Raw genomic sequence first — 16805 nt, 5'->3', positions numbered from 1 at the left:
TTGATATTTCAAGAAAGGGGTAAATGTTGAATTTCATGTCAACCCAGTGAACAGCATTTCATGTGTTTATTTGGAAAATAATGGCTGTGTGACGGATTAATGAAATCAGTCAAATGCCCTATTAGAAGTAGGGAGAGTGTGGACAGTTGCATGTTTTACATTTCAGTTCTCATCAGTTTCATCATGGGTTACCTGTGTTAGAATGACAATATATGTAAAAAATTAAACTCACACCTGTCCCCTACAAACCCATGCAGTTGCAAGATGTAGAAGATTAATATAAAGCAGGTTAAATACTTTAAGTTTTAAAGTGGGTTGTCAAATGTTGCAGCTGTTCCCTTAAGTTGCAATATCCTTGCTCCTTGCAACCTCCACCATAGAGCTACAGCCATACACTTGGTGCATCTCTGTGTTGCCGTATCAATGACCCTTTTCCTATTGTGATGATGAGAAGAGGGTGTCCCAATCTCATTTATACCCCCCTCCTTCAATCATAGCATCCTCCACTGATGCGAGTGCTACTTCATTGGGTATGACACTCGACAGTGAAGGGGTAGTGCATAGGGGGTTGTTTGGGATTGAGCCAAGTTATTTGATTTAGGCGTGTTAAAGCAGAGACACATCTAAAGGGTGCAAGACTAAATTCTGAAATCCCTGCCCTAAACCATAATTTCTCAGTATTTTGTTGGGTGTGGTTTTCATTTTTTTTTTTTTTTTTTAAGCTTTGTCTTTTTTACACAAGATGTAGGTGATATAGAGCTTCCAAAAACCTTCCTCTGGCTTTCAAGTTCAAATAATATCCCTTTTGAGGTCATGGGGTAGGTTTTGGAGAATATGAGGCCAGTCTTTTTTTTTTTTTTTTTTTGTCATTTTAGTCACCTTAACTATGGTTTTAGATCTAGTTATTGGCCACACTTGCAATATTTTAAAATTGTATTATGTTTTTTGTGGATAATGGTTATTACTATTGTTTCTTGGAATTCAAACCCTTTGGAGATTAATTTTTGACCTTATCACTCTGTAAAGTTTATCACTGCAAATGTGTTATAGTTGTGTAAGAACAAGAAAAAACAAACACATTTAGCGCACAGCTGTAAATAAACTAAATTCAGTAAGGTCAATTAATTAAATAAGTTTTAAGTTAGACAAAAGATTATTTATTACATTATTATATAAGTGATGGATCGATATACAAGAGTATATATTTAAAAGGGAAAACAATCCCAAAAATTTTAATTAAGTGTGGATATTTTTTTTCTCTTACATGGATTTTCAGGTGTTCTCAATCACAGATAAAGATTGTTTCAACATTTGTTTTACTCTGCTTCAATTCCGTGTTTATGTATTCTGTTGGGTATTTTTGGAGCGTCATGAGTTGTTTTGAAGTTACTAGCTGCTGATAAGCTTCGTACACCCCTCACTGTGTCTCATTTGTTATCCTTTTCTGTTTTTTCAGTCTTTGCTCAGGAATCATTTATTTTCCTTTAGAAAGCTTTAAAGACAAGAGGAAGATGTCTTGACAGGTAGGAAATGTGTTAACAGGAATTTGATTTTAAATTCTGCACAGCTGTATGTTCATGTGTAAAAACACATTTTGCTTTGTGTGATAACAAAATATTGAAGATTGAAACCTTGTAGGGTTTATCACTTCTTCAAAGCTGCCCAACATACACAAGATAGTCATCCTGTATTTTTCCACCTCCTTCAGATTCTCTACCCAGACTAAACAAAAAGTGTTATTGTAAAACTTTTGTCATCAACAATGTTTTAAAAATCTTTTGTCTTCTGGACCAACATTTAACCAAGTTCAAGTATGTATCATGTATCAAGTATACATGGAAGTAGCTGCAAACACCAAATGCAGGCATAGGTCAGAGACAGAATCTAAGAAATTATATATTACATTTCCTTTGGTTCCCAACTACTGTACTGTATGACTTGCTATTTCAAGAAGAGATGCTTAACAAGACTTAAATTCTGTATATCTGTTGTTTGTTTTATTTCAGAAAAATCTATATTTTCGTTCAGCTATTTATTGAGAGAAGAAGTGGATAAAGAAAAAAGCACAGATGCAAAATGCAACTGTCGACCAGCTCCACAGGCGGCCCCATCCAGGAAACACAAAGCCATGTTTGCAATGAACATTTAGAGCATTGATACATTCAAACATTGCAGGATAGTATCTCTTGAGTGCTAGACATGGATACCTCTGTTCTACAACAGAAAATATCAACTTATTTTCAGGCTTTTTTTTTTTTACTTTATCAACCAACGTCCTTCAAACTTAACTTCAAGCTCATAATTGAGAATATGAACTCAGCTATGTTGAATCAGTTAATATAACCTCTAGCTTTTCTCTGATTGTGTAGCACCAATCTTGCTAAGCAATAACAATATTTTAATGTATAAAATAAAGTAACTACCAAGTAATCATTTTGCTTTAGTGAGGATGGCTAAAATGTAAATGTTGCCTAATTTACAGCCTTCTCTGTAAATTAATCCAAATTTAAACTAGTTTTCTTGTGCAAAACAACAGTTTTCTCTAAATATTTTTCAAGACATAACATTAAGGATTCTTGCATGTACACAGCTGAAGCTAGACAGAAGGAAAAAAAGACAACCTTTGATGGAATTGCCCTGTACTAGTCTGTCTTTTTATTGTAAACACAAACAAAGAAAAACTACAACTAACACTTCGTATTTTGGCATTGTCTATAAGGGTTGGGGTTTTTTCCCCGCTCTGTGTCGTTATATCGCACAATATGACCGTTCTTCACTTTACACTGTAGGCTGTTTATTTACACACTGTTTAATTTTTTTTTTTTACTCAAATCAGATGGGAATGCACATTGACACTTCATCTCTTTTTGGGGCTTTTTTTCTGATGGCATGACTTTTTACAGTAAAACAGGACACAACCCAAAAGCAAAGACTAGAGTGGCACCAACCATTTTCCTACATTTTGGGCCACATGTTCTGCTAAAATCTGATCTCACTCCTTGACTGACAGAGGCGAAGGTCTCAACTTAAGTCGGTCAGTTTAAGGGGAGTCAAATTTCAGTTAGGCTCAGTTAGGTGTGTGGAATAAGAAAAAATGTTATTGTGAATGCTGAGTTTTAAAACAAAAGTCATTGTCTGATTAGAGTTATTTTATAAGGCATTATTATGAATGCTATGCTTGCCTTGAATCTATCACTTTTTTGTCTTTTTGCAAATTAATAAATTGTTTAGCTGAGTGGCTTAACCATATTCTGACTTCATACGGTATATCTAATTTATTTAGTTCTTACAGATGCTCTTCTTGAAATTGTATAAACCAATGCAAAATTTGTTTCTATTTGTTTCTATCTGTTTAGTGTTAGATAAACTGTAATAGTGTTAGTATTAGTGCTACAAACACAAAGATTGTGAGTTAAATAAACAAAATTTGTGTTTGCTGAAGCATTGCTTTTTTGACTGACATCCTAGTATTGGGTTGAATGATGGACAGAGAAGGAAAGAAGTCATTTTAATTGGTAGTCAGTTTTCATCAGTGTCAAGATTTCCAGGAATGACTGATCTGTTCAGCTGTGCGAGAGACAGTTTTGGAATTTCCTCTCAAGTTTGAGACAGTTTAAAAGGAGTGGCTGTAACTGTTTCTGAATATTAATTGGATGATATTTAGGTAGCTGAGAAGGGGACATGCAGTGATTTCATAAACATTAGATACATTCTAGCTTCCCTTCCTTTACTCTATTGGAGAGCAAGCTCATAGCTCGCAATACTCAGTTTCTTCACCACTAAATATAGAATTTATCAGAGACCCAGTTTAGAAAAGTAGACAGAACTTCTTGTGCAGAAATGAAGATAACAACCAGAAAATATAAACTACATATCTTAAGTTACAGTGTGATATCCTGGGGCTGCTGTCTGTCTGCTTGTACAGCTAAGATTAATCCTATTGCCAATTGAAAACATCACCATTCATCATTAAACAGTAATAACGCATGATGGTAACCGTGCAGATTCTTTTTATGCATCTGAGACAGACTGTCAGGGTATGGGTTTTTGGGTTGTCTTTTTTCAGTTCCCAGGGTCTCTGCTGGAAGGCATAACAGAGACTGCTGCTGACTGGGGCTTATTATCTACTAGTGCACTCATCTCACATGTGCCGCATATTACCCACCAATCAAGACTGTATAAAAGGAGCTGGTTTCCACTTACTCTTGGCCTGGGTGTTAGCCAGCAATGGAAAAAATCAAGCCACCTCCTGAGCCTGTTATGTTCTTCTTGTGTACCTAATAACTGTGGTGTTACTGAATTCTATAGTTAACCTGAGGCCCATACCATGAGGCCAGCTTAACCTAGCAGGATTACTCCCTGCCTTTCCTGTTTAACCAATCCACAACAATGGCCACCAGGACCAGTGGGGCTCAGAAACTGGCTATCAACTCAGTAACTAAATCCAGCTCGAACTGATAATTTATCTGTGAACTTGCATGTCTAATGAAAATTCATCTTACAGAAATAGCAAGGGGATAAACAAAAAGGCTCAATTAAAAGGCTATATATGACAGCATGAAAGAAACCCCAAATGACATGGTTAAGGACTTCTGACAGCATAAATGCACAGATTACACATCAGTGTCGTTTATCACACCATGGATCCCAATTACTGTATTGCATATTAATCGTGTGTCGTTTGCCAGTGAAACGAGCTTTGGAGCACATAAAAAAAATCAAAAATATAATTTCATCTGGTTAGTTTGACTTTATAATTCAATAATGCATGAATTACAATAAAGGTGGAAGCTGATGCAACAATTGCATCATATAAAAACAAGAAGTGATCAGTCGGAGTGAAATCATCCTGATTTCTGAGCTGTGTCAGAACTAAGCGGGATAAATAGTAAAAATCTTCTCTGCTTTTAAAATGGTCCTCTAATGCAGCTCTAAATGTACAGAAGTACATCAATATCTTTGCTACAGGAATGAAACTTTGTAATATTTGTGTTTAGCTTTTTTGTTAAATTGTGGTTTACTATTAATCCCCCATCGGTGCAGCTTGAGTTTATATATACCAAAACAGCAAACTTGAGTCCACCTCAAAATGTGTGTCTTGGCTGCTGGGTTGAAGTGAATTCTGGCACGGTGCATATAGAGATGTGAATGCCAAGTGAACTGGAGACCACTCCAAAAGCTATAAATGTACTATGATTGCTTAATACTACAAAATATTAATATCTTAAAAATACCTTGCCAGACGTCTATGTAAATTGGAATATGCCACGTCTTGCATGTTACTGCCTCATTTAGAGCTGTCTCACTTTCCTTGGGTATGAAAAAACAGTCTCTGTAGGCGGCTACCTTGTTTTTCTTTCATGCTGAACCCACTGTTGAAAGATGCTTATCTGTCAAACTTGTCAAAAGACAGTATAGCAAGTACAATGTTGAATCTGTTGTCATTCCATGATATTTTTCTTTTTCACAGTGTTTCAGCTTTTCACCTGTTGGTGACTTCCATCTCCTTACCCTTGAATAGCAGCGGTTCCATCCTGGCCATTTCCACCTGTTGCTGAGTTGTTTCTGACTCCCAACCTGTGCCCTATTTGCTGAGGAGCTGCTGCAGAACCCCCACAACTGCTGAGCTGCAACCCTACAACATGCATAAAAAAAAAAGAATAGGATCTAGACCTGCCACTGGAGTGAGATCTTTGTTTATTTTGCTACTTGAAGTGATTTTGTATGGTTGAGGAATGAGAAAAATATAAAATGTTTGTGTTTTATTCTTAAAGCTGCCTTTTTTGCAGCAAATTTAGGTTTTTACCTTGTAGATAATGATTAAGAACTTTGCTTGAAAATATAATCCAAGTTATAGTATTGACATTTAAGGTAGGCGAGTTGATAAAATGTGGTAAATGAGCAAATAGTCATTTATAATAATGTCACCAACATAAACATTCTTACCCTTGATTGGAATAATTAGTATAACCTCTGGTCATGATAATTGTTGAATTTATAATGAAAGCAGTAAAATTTCATAATATAATCTTATGTGAAAGATACACAGTGGTATACAATTGNACTGCTGAGCTGCAACCCTACAACATGCATAAAAAAAAAAGAATAGGATCTAGACCTGCCACTGGAGTGAGATCTTTGTTTATTTTGCTACTTGAAGTGATTTTGTATGATTGAGGAATGAGGAATGAATTTTTGTGTTTTATTCTTAAAGCTGCCTTTTTTGCAGCAAATTTAGGTCTTTACCTTGTAGATAATGATTAAGAACTTTGCTTGAAAATATAATCCAAGTTATAGTATTGACATTTAAGGTAGGCGAGTTGATAAAAAGTGGTAAATGAGCAAATAGTCATTTATAATAATGTCACCAACATAAACATTCTTACCCTTGATTGTAATAATTAGTGTAACCTCTGGTCATGATAATTGTTGAATTTATAATGAAAGCAGTAAAATTTCATAATAGAATCTTATGTGAAAGATACACAGTGGTATACAATTGGAGCTTTGCTCCATACATCTTCCCATCAACTCTTTCACATCCTTGCTGAAGGGAAGCACACAGAGCATGATGCTGCCACTACTGTATTTTAAAGGGGGGTGGTGGTTAGTTATCCATCACACAGTAATTTTATCAAAAATTCATGCCTCATTTGAAGACCAAAATTGAACACAGACCAAAACATCTTCCATATGTTTGCTGTGTCCCAAAAATGGTTTTTGGCAAACTGCAAACAGGTCTTGTGCAAACTTAACTTTGCAACCTGATCCCTGACCGGTTGTCTTCCTTAGAGTTTTTCATGCAGTTAGCTCCCCAATAGTCTGTTAACCAAACTCTGACTCTACAGAAAAACTGTATCTGCACTGAGATTAGATAACACATAGGTGGACTTATTCACAGACTTTAGAAAAAATTAAAAGTATATGAATGATTTTGCAAATCACTGTAGGTGCCAGCACAAACTTGTAGATTTACAAAAAAGTCCTGCAAATTGGTAGATTTGCTGTGTCCGGCTTTTTTTAGGTCTTGTTTAGTACTGCTAAATCTCAGGCGCAAACTGTCACACAAACATGTCTATAGTCATTGTTTCCACAAAAGAGGCATATTTTGATAAACAAAGTGAAAAAAATATACATATTAGAAACAGAAAATCCCTTTAATGTTCCACAATGGGTAAATTGTTGTGTTACAGCAGAAAAAGCATTACAGCAAAACTGGTCACACAATTATGGACCTTAAAAGTGTATAAAAATAACCTAGTAAGTGACAGTTAAAAAAGAATAAAGAAAAATAAAATCGTACAGTGTTTCTGTATGATATTACTTTGACATGAAGTTTAATTACTGCTTTGTATTGAATAACTACTCCTAATAGATTACTTTGAGGTTTGTGCTTGTGACAATAACCCAAATGTGATAAAGCTCAGGAACTATGAACACCTTGCCAAGGAATACCATGTTATGATGTGCTATTCTGAGATTTTTGGTACGGTTAAATTTTCACTTTGGGTTTTTTAGGCAGGCTTGGGTTTATATTATTCTGTTTTTTTTTACTATTAAGAGTTATATCCTTTTTGAATTACTTCTCCTGTTTGGTTTTTCAGTTATCTCCTATTCAGCGTTCCTTTTTCTTTGCTCTAGTTTTTAATTTTGTGATTCACTATTCACTATCTATCTTTAGGTTATATTCCAGTTACTCTTCATTGCCCCCTGGTGTCACCTTCCTTTCCATTGGTTTATTTTTGTTCTTTCTCTGCACACCTATTCCCACTTAGATAATTACCCCAATCCTTGTAATATTAATCTCCTCCTGAGTGAATGTATACCCCTCCTCTGCAGTTTGTCTTTGCTGGATGGTCGTCTTTATTTTATGTCCACATCAGTCCCTGTCAGTCACCCTGTTCTGGTTCCCGTGTTCCCTGCTTGATTACTTTTGGATTTAATACTATCACTGCCTTCCTCATTATATCTACAAGAAACCATCTCTGCCTCCACCTCTGCATTTTGGGTCTACACACCCTGACATCCCATTTTACAAAACTTTTGAAAAGTAAAATGTTGTCTAAGCTCTTTCAAAATATCTGCATTACAAAGTATCACAGGGAATTAGTTTTGTGGGGGGTTTTTTCTTCTTTTTTAGCTGCTTTTTTGCTTTTTGAGGGTGTGGGTAATCACCTGATCTTACTGAAACTTATGTGCTGCCTTTAGTAAAGCACAAGTAGTTTGGGTAGAAAACCAGAAAACAATCAACAACCTAAATGTGACATTTGAGAGATTGTGGAGAAACAAGTCCAGCAATAAATTTTTGAGCATTTTCTTAGTGAAGCACATTACATTATGCTTGAAGGGATTTAGTTTGTGTACGTCTGCAAAGAAACCAGAGGTAAAAACAAATTGTGCATCTCTCTGTTCTCAGACATAAAACCATGTAGTGGGTTGGTGAGTTTCATAGTTGTTCTCCATTGAGTCTGGGTGTAATTACTGTAGCTTTCATGGCTTTGAGCTCCCTTTGAGAAAAACTTGATAAGGGTTATCTATTTCCTCCCACTCAGGGCCAGCCATGGGCCCACCACTGTGGTCAGTTGCTAGATTTCCTCTACATCACTGGGCAGAGAAAAATCTTATTGAGCTAGAATCCAGTAATAAAGAAGGGTGTGCTCACACTGCACACCCTTTTTTGGTAAAGCTAGAAGATTTCCTAAACTATATTAGTGCTTTTACATAAGCTCATACAGTTTATAGATTATTACTGAGGAGAAATCACTGGTACTGTGATTTTTTTGTTTGGGGAAAATCCTCTTGAGTTTTTCAGAGACTCCAGCAACATATGGGATGGCAATTTTTTTTTGCGTTTAAACTTCCCACAGTTATGTTCTGCTGTGTGTGTTTTGGATTTCTTTGCTGATTTGATAAACGCACAGTTTGGGTATCCGCAGGTTTGAGGAGCATCTTTGATGTTTTTCTGTTCTTTGAAACATTTTCAAACTTGAAAACATAAAGTCCAGTGGATTGCTTTTAATTTTCTTTTTTTGGAATGACTATGACCTGGATGACTGAGAATCTTCACCAGCATTTAAGTGTTTTATTTCGTTGAGCAAAGAGGTTAGAATTTTTTCCTTTTATAGAGAAAACATGGAGACTTGTAGTTCCATATCTAAAACTGAACACTTACAATAAAAGTTGCTGAAGGGTTATGATTTTTGGGCAGGCCAAACCGTGGCATTTTTTTTTTTTTTTTTTGGTTTTCTGTTTTGCCATTTCAGATATGCTTTATATAGTCTAGCAGGTGGATGCCCTCATGTTCCAAGATAGTTTTGTTTGCCTTTAAACAAGCTATTTCAAGACCGTATCCTAACTGCATCCTTCATTCTATGCATATTTAATCCAGCCAAAGTATTACATTAACCTGTGCTGATATGACTTTCAACCACCTGAGGTATCTTTGCGTTTCTGCCTGCTTGTGTGTGCATGTGTGTGCATGAGTATAGAAGTAAGTGTGTTTATGTTCAGTGGGTGTATTTGAGTATGTGTTTATTCCTTGTAGGTGTACTTTTCTAAGTGTGGCAAAGATGGTAGATGGCCAGCATTTAAGAGAGGCAAAGGACAGCTAAACCCAGCAGTCTCTGACAGCTTGATTCAAAATATATCTCTAAGGCAACTAAACACCAACAGAAGAAGGTTGCATTCGATGCACAGGAGCAGCAGATTCCAGACCAAAGTGGCATAGAGCACATTGCAGGGCACCAAACCCCACCGACTTAGCTGCAGCCTGTAGCCAATTATTTATTAAACTAACACCCCACAGAGGGACTATAAAACGATCTGTGGCAAAGCAGTCTTCTTGTACTTTACCACAGCTAGAAATAACTGTTTTGTGTCCACTGTAATATATAACACCATACAACTTTTTATGGACTACAACAGCACTGTCTAAAAAAGCAAGGATATTCAATGGAGAACCATCTAAATGTTTTTTTTTTTATTTAGGTTATGTCATGTTTGCCTTAATGTGTCTGACCAACATGCAGATGGAAGATTTTTTTTTTATTATGATTTCCGCTTCAGTGGATTAGAATGAAATGTATCAAAATACAAAATGTTAATAAATCAAAGAATACATAGTTTGAAAATGTGTGCTATTGCTCTTTAAGTAAAAGTTACTGAAACGTTACTGTTACTTTGTAGAACAACATACAATATGTAATTTTAAATTATGCATATTCAATAAAAATGTCCACAAATTGATATCCTGTGGAATGCTTTTTAAATAGTTAATAGAATAAACACAAAGCAAAAAATAATAATAATAATAATGTTGCATTGTAAACTCTATCTATCTTAAAAGGGTAGATCTTCAACCTATGGCCTCAGTAATTCTTAGACAGATTTTAATTTTGGTTAAAGTTAAGTAATGCAACCATTAATAACCCAGTAAATTTATATCAAGTAGCCATTTGTGTCATTCTGAAGTAGCTGTGTGGCTCAAAAAGGTTGATGACCCCTGGTCTAAATATTTCATTGGGCATAATCATGTGTGATATTGACAGCCTTTTATAAAAACTGAATATGATGGACAAATCTCCAAACAATGCTGTTTCAAAACAGGTAATCCTGTAAATGTTAATGTTTTCTTTGCTTGATTCTCTGTTACTGTTGTCCTCGTTCACATATTTCTTGGTAACCAGTGAGGTCTTGATTTTTATAAAATGTTGGATTTTACTAAGCATTTGCCAAAGTCTTGTTACAGATAAGGTCCTCAACATACTTATCATATGACATGTCTCACACAATGTGCTGGATATCTATTAGAGATAAAAGTTCATGTGTAGTGAAATTATACAATTATTAATCTCATAATTTGATCTCTATGAGTCTGCAATAGAAATTAAGATCTGGACAAGGTTAGGCATCATTGGACCAGATTATTGTGTAAAATTTCTCAGTTGGTTATTTTTGCAGTTACTCCCTCCTGAGATGCACTCTATTGACTACCTGAGTCATGATACCTGAGTGACCTTGTGTGTTGCCTCTTCAGTGCTACCCAGGAAGGAGGCCCCGTTTTTTCAGTGCAGGACTGCAATGCAGTGCACCTCTGTTCCTTTTAAGTCCTCTCAAACAGTGGGCTGCTGTAAAAAGATAACCTCTCAGTGTCATTGCTAGTTTTCTTTTTTTTATTTTTTCTTTTTTTTTTTTACAACAAAGTGTTCTCTCAAGTCCTCTCAACTGCAGAAAAATCAGTTCAAACACTCAGGGATATTTGAATCGGAACACAAGACTAGATTTCAATGTTATTACAGAGTTAAATTATTTCAACTCAATATTTATATTCTGTATAATTCGTGAAACTATTTGATGTTCAATACACACTCAACTTTAGCTCTCACAGCTTTGATCCCTATCTGTCTGTTTGCCGTCTGTTGGAACAAACCCTCATTATTGATTTTTCTTTTTCCTTTCACTCATATATGTTTTACCTTGTATTCAGGTTATGCTTGAATGTTCTATATATGTCAGTATCAGCTAGTGAGGTATATGATTAGGTACCACATTGTTTGAGATATGTGGCATACAATTTTGAGCAGTCCTTCATTTTATACTTTGTTTAGTGTGGTGAAACCATAACACCGCTGATGCTTACCAACTTTGCCTCTTTGAGGGATTTTTTGTGCTTTTAAAATATTTTTTTTCTTGTCAAAGGCATCACTTGCATATTAAGCTTGGTTCACCATTTTAGATCACAAGTGTTCTGTTTCCCAATGATAGATTTAGCAATACATTCCTACTATATTTATCAAAAGCAACTGTGATACTATGCACAAAGACATCTGCCACACATTAAAACATTTAATCTATTAAAAGATAAATTAAATCTATATTTTTTTATGAAAATCTTGAAGCCCTCTTTTTTTTTTTTTTTTTTTTTTTTTTACAATTAAGAAAAAAGTTACTTTCATCAGGGCCCCAGAAAACAAAAAATCATTTTTCATTGGTTTTTAAGTAAAATGTGACAAATCTTATTGTTTTTGTCTAGTTACCTTAGGATATGATAAAAAAAAATTAAATATGCCCTTTTCACTTTCATATTTGCTGGGTATTTGCTTGCTTAAAGCTTTAAAGAGTAAAAAAAAAAATACAATTTCAGCACCACAGACAGCTCCTTGGCCAACAACACTTTCAGCAAGGCCAACAATTTCCTCTAATGACCCCCCTTCGAGAGACATAGACAGGTATTGGGTATTGCAGGCTAACATAGAACCTAAACGACCCCCATTCCTAAGGGGTGGACCGGTTCTTCTGGTTCAATTTGCATGTTTTCTAAGCCAAAACAAGGCTTTGCTTTTTGGTCCTACCTATAAAGCCTCAAACTCAACGCTATTTCTGACATTTTCGATTGAAAAAGCTTCCTGGATGGGAAGCAAAACTTCCAGTCCAGTGGATTGCTTTTTAACTTTTTTGGAACAACACTGACCTACCACATGTGTACAGTATAGGTTCTGCTGCCCATTATTAAAAAAAACAAACAAAAAAAAAAACAGCCAGGATGCTTTAAGCTATTCTTTTAGCTACTGGCTTGGATAATAAATCGTCTATAACTTGAAAGTAGTCACTGAGTTGTGTGATTACATGAGATAAAAAGTCCATTGCGCCATAATATCTATTGACATGACACAGTTTCACATAATTACCACAGGATCACAAATGTATTGCTTTCACTGCTGTTATGCAATTCTAATAGCAGATTATGAATATGTTAAATAATTGGTGATTGAAGGTATAGTTAATTAATGGGCCAATCAAAACCAAGGTAAAAACAAGTAATGATTAGCTAAATGATTAGAGCCAAAATCTGCTTACTAACTACAGTTCTTTAGTCTGTTGAAATCCAGTTGTCTTTTCCAACAGTGGATTAAACCATTTAGACTATGGTTATCAGCAGAGCTTTTAATCACGAGCCAAAGGTCATTTTAGCTTTATTTCTTCAAGTATTAACCAAAAGCAGTGGATCTGGCTCTGAGTGATGAATTGTTTACTGTTACAAATAATCACAGAAAATCAGAGTTAAAATATTGATATCTTTATTATCTAATAATTCCTCTTACAGTATTATTATATTTAATAACCATGCAAACACTAGACACTACTGAAAATAAACACAAGATAAATGAAAGGTTAATAAAGGGGAGGAAAGCGGGTCTGAGAGTTCTTAATGAATTAATGCGTTTAGGAATGTCCTTTTAAAAAAGCAGCATGTAACTCTTAACAACAACTGACGCAGGGATCTAAAATGACTTTCAAACAGTAAACTTCCTTTGGTTTTATAGGGAAAAATGAATAAATGCATTGAAATAAAGCAGCATTGAAAATAAGTGGACTGGCTCAGATGACACCAGAATGCCAGGCAACAAAGTGGGCACCTTAGCTAACCTGTAGCTAGGCTAGAACAAATGGTTGTAAAACTCACAAAAAGTTATTTTTAACCCAGTGTAAGTTACCAGAAAAATAATGATCCAGAGCGTAGAAATCAGAGAAAAGAAACCACTAAAATCTCCATGAAACCACCTACAGGGGTGTGAGGATGTCTGTCCAAATTTACAGGGGTTGATAAAACACTCCTTAATAGTTTTGCTTTAGGATTCTAGTTCAACAAAGATGTTAGTAGTGAGTGTAAGATTTGATGCTGTTCTTTGGCTGCTCTGAGAATGTAGAGTCTGAGTTTGTTGTAGATGGCTGTGATGATGACCTGTCCAAAGGTGCATTATGGAAAAGAAAACCCTATTCCAGGTGAATTCATACTGAAAACTAAAAGGGCAAAAAGAGGAACATATGTTTGGTCACTTAAATTCAGAGAGTATTGACTTAATAACTTAGGATATGTATTATTCCAGAGTCAAGTTCTGGTTTGGCTCAGAGTAAAACAAACTGCTAGGTGACCAGTAATTACCACCAGCTGGATATCATCAGAGCCAATCAGGAGCTGAGATGGTGAGTCAAGGCATCGCTGCATAGACTTGATTTACAGAGGCCAATGTTTTCCTTGGCATCTAATAAATATGATTAGTTGATTTTAGATCGTATTAAATATTGTTCAGACATATTGCTCTTTTTTTTCTGCTGTTTTCTGCTGTTTGTGTGTTACAAATGTAACTCAAAATACACAAACAGTTATTTCAATGGCAGAGGATGCAAAAAACAGAAAATAGTCATAAAACACAGGTTAGTATTAACCACCTCCAAAGAACTCAAGACACAAAGCAAACTGAGTTTATTTTTTCTCCATTTTCAGATAGAACGACTTTTTTTAGATCAACAAATAAATACGGGGTCATTCAGGACCATGCTGTGATAAAACAAGATTTCATAGAGATAAGTGGGAAAAAAAAAACAAATCCATCCATCTCCTTGCTTTAAAGGTTAAGATTTACTAGAAGCCAAAAAAACACAGAAAATAAATGCAACAAACGAACATCAAACCACAATGTAGCGATGATTTCCAAAGACTATATCCTCATCTTTGGGAATTGAATGTGTTTACATACTAACCATAGTCTCATTATTATCTGGATAGTAAATGAATGCTCTTTATAGATTGGATATATCATCACCATGTTCTGTTTACATTCCCTAATGAGGATCTGAGCTGAAAAAATAAAAAACGGTCTGCATGTTATCCTATTTGCTGATGTGTTCCATACTCTGCGTTTTCTCTTTTCATCTTGTGTGTAACGTCATCAGTAATGGGATTTATGAATGCCCTGAAGAGCACTATAAATGTAAATTTTTGTGTGACAGAGATGTTATGTTTTGTTGAGATTTGTATACATACTAGACTAGAAAAGACCAGATGTGTGTCATCTATAAATTCCGATCTCCGACAGACGGATGGAGCCACTCATGTGAAACAGTTTTCAAGCTAAAGTTACACACATAAAACTCATTTAGATGCTGTCCATCACACACTGCTGCCCATGTTCAAACATCATCTGCATCTTCTCCTGTTTCTAAATACACCTACACACATCCACAAACTCAACTTTAATCTTGTTTCATCATTTTGTTTTCCTCCTCTTTGCCTTCTGTCTTTTCCTTTCACCATCTGCACCATCAGTGTGAGGAATCTATAGCTGTAAACTCACTGCTGGGATGGGCAGTGTTCCCCCTTCCATTGTTTCATAGGTTTTAATCTTAAAAGTGGTTAACCCTAAAGCGTCTCCTGTGTTTTATCTCCCTAGAAAAGAAAAGAAAATGTGGAAATAAACTGAGTTTAGCCTTAACTTAAATGTGGTAAACATGTTAGAAAAAATTAAATACATGAATAAATACAATACATACATTTACATACAATCAGCAACAATAAAAAGTAAAGGACATATAAAATCGAAATGCATAGTGGATAATTGGATACAAGCATTAAATGTTTATTTCTATTAATAGTTTATAATACATGAAATATACCTTGAAAAGGCCATGACTTACTGAAGAAGGCTTTTTCTTTCACTCCAAATTATGTTCTTAAGCTTTGTATTTGCTCTTGAGTAAACGTAAAACATTTGATACTTGGCACATGGTTAATTTTTACTTAGTAAAAAATGAACAAAACAACTCAATTCAACAATGTTTAACTTCATACATTTTTTGTATAAATTAGGAATTGCATTTAATACAAGATTCACCTCTAAAAACAGATTCTACATTTGACTGTCTTTCACAGCTCCAAATTGACCACCTAAAGTGTTAACTTATAAGCTGCTTATCTGCTGTTTCCATTAAGTCTGCCACATAAGCTCCTGCTTGTACTTCATAGTACAAGGGGACTTACTGAGGAAAGCACTCATACCTAGAGGAGGTGTATTTTCAGTGTCTTTTTTGCAGACCTTCAACTCAATTTTTCATGAATCATGGAGTTAGGGCTGTTGTATGTCATACAGTAGGGAAATGGTTAATAGTATACTTCACTTGTGCAATATGGAAATATAAATCAGTGTTATTTTGCATTTAATTTCTACATTTTGAATTCTGATGTAGATGTATTGGGTTTTAGAGAAATAATCCGACTCAATCTTTATCTTCAACCTATTGTAATATGTAGGTATGTTGTGTTCAAACAGTAGTGAGAAAGAAAACTATGCAAAATCACTGGCACTGGAACTTTGACTGTAAAAAGCAACATCTTTTGTACTACTGGTTCTTAGGCATTAAAAGAAAAATAGGAAATATCTGAAGTAAATCCTATTTTTAGTGTCATCCCATACAAAATTATTAAATTCAACTATGTTATCTAATTTGCCAAGAAACAGCACACCTTATCATTGTGTTAATACAAAATCTGTTCTTGACTTAAAATTAGGACTCCTTTCCACCAGTCCCTACTTAGTTTTAATAATATTCTACCTACTTTAGTCGTTTTCATTGATAAAATGTATGCTGAATTTTTACTATCTTTAGTACCTGCTTGAATATGGTTCCAACCTTGCTGATTTATGCTCTAAACAAGACATTACTGTAAAAGACTGTCAGCCACTGACTAGGGGATTTTGTCAGTCATTGTACACTGTATGGCTACTACAGTGAGGGAGGATTAAGACGTGTTAGGTTACCCTGATACATCCTCTCTCTACTTAACCATGGTGTCTCATCTTTCCACCTGCAGCCCTTTCTGACTCCCTTTTTTTAATCCAAGTCTGACAAAAGACTGCATTTGTCTCACTTTTTGTCTCACTTTTTGTTCTCTCTTTTATTTTTATTCTTGCTGGATTCATTTGTAGTCTTAGAGAATTTCTTGAATTGTGTTAAACTTGAAAGTAGTT

This window comes from Cyprinodon variegatus, unplaced genomic scaffold, assembly GCF_000732505.1.
Source record: "Cyprinodon variegatus isolate N-32 unplaced genomic scaffold, C_variegatus-1.0 Scaffold210, whole genome shotgun sequence".
Lineage (NCBI taxonomy): Eukaryota > Metazoa > Chordata > Actinopteri > Cyprinodontiformes > Cyprinodontidae > Cyprinodon > Cyprinodon variegatus.
Note: the sequence above shows the minus strand (reverse complement) of the source record.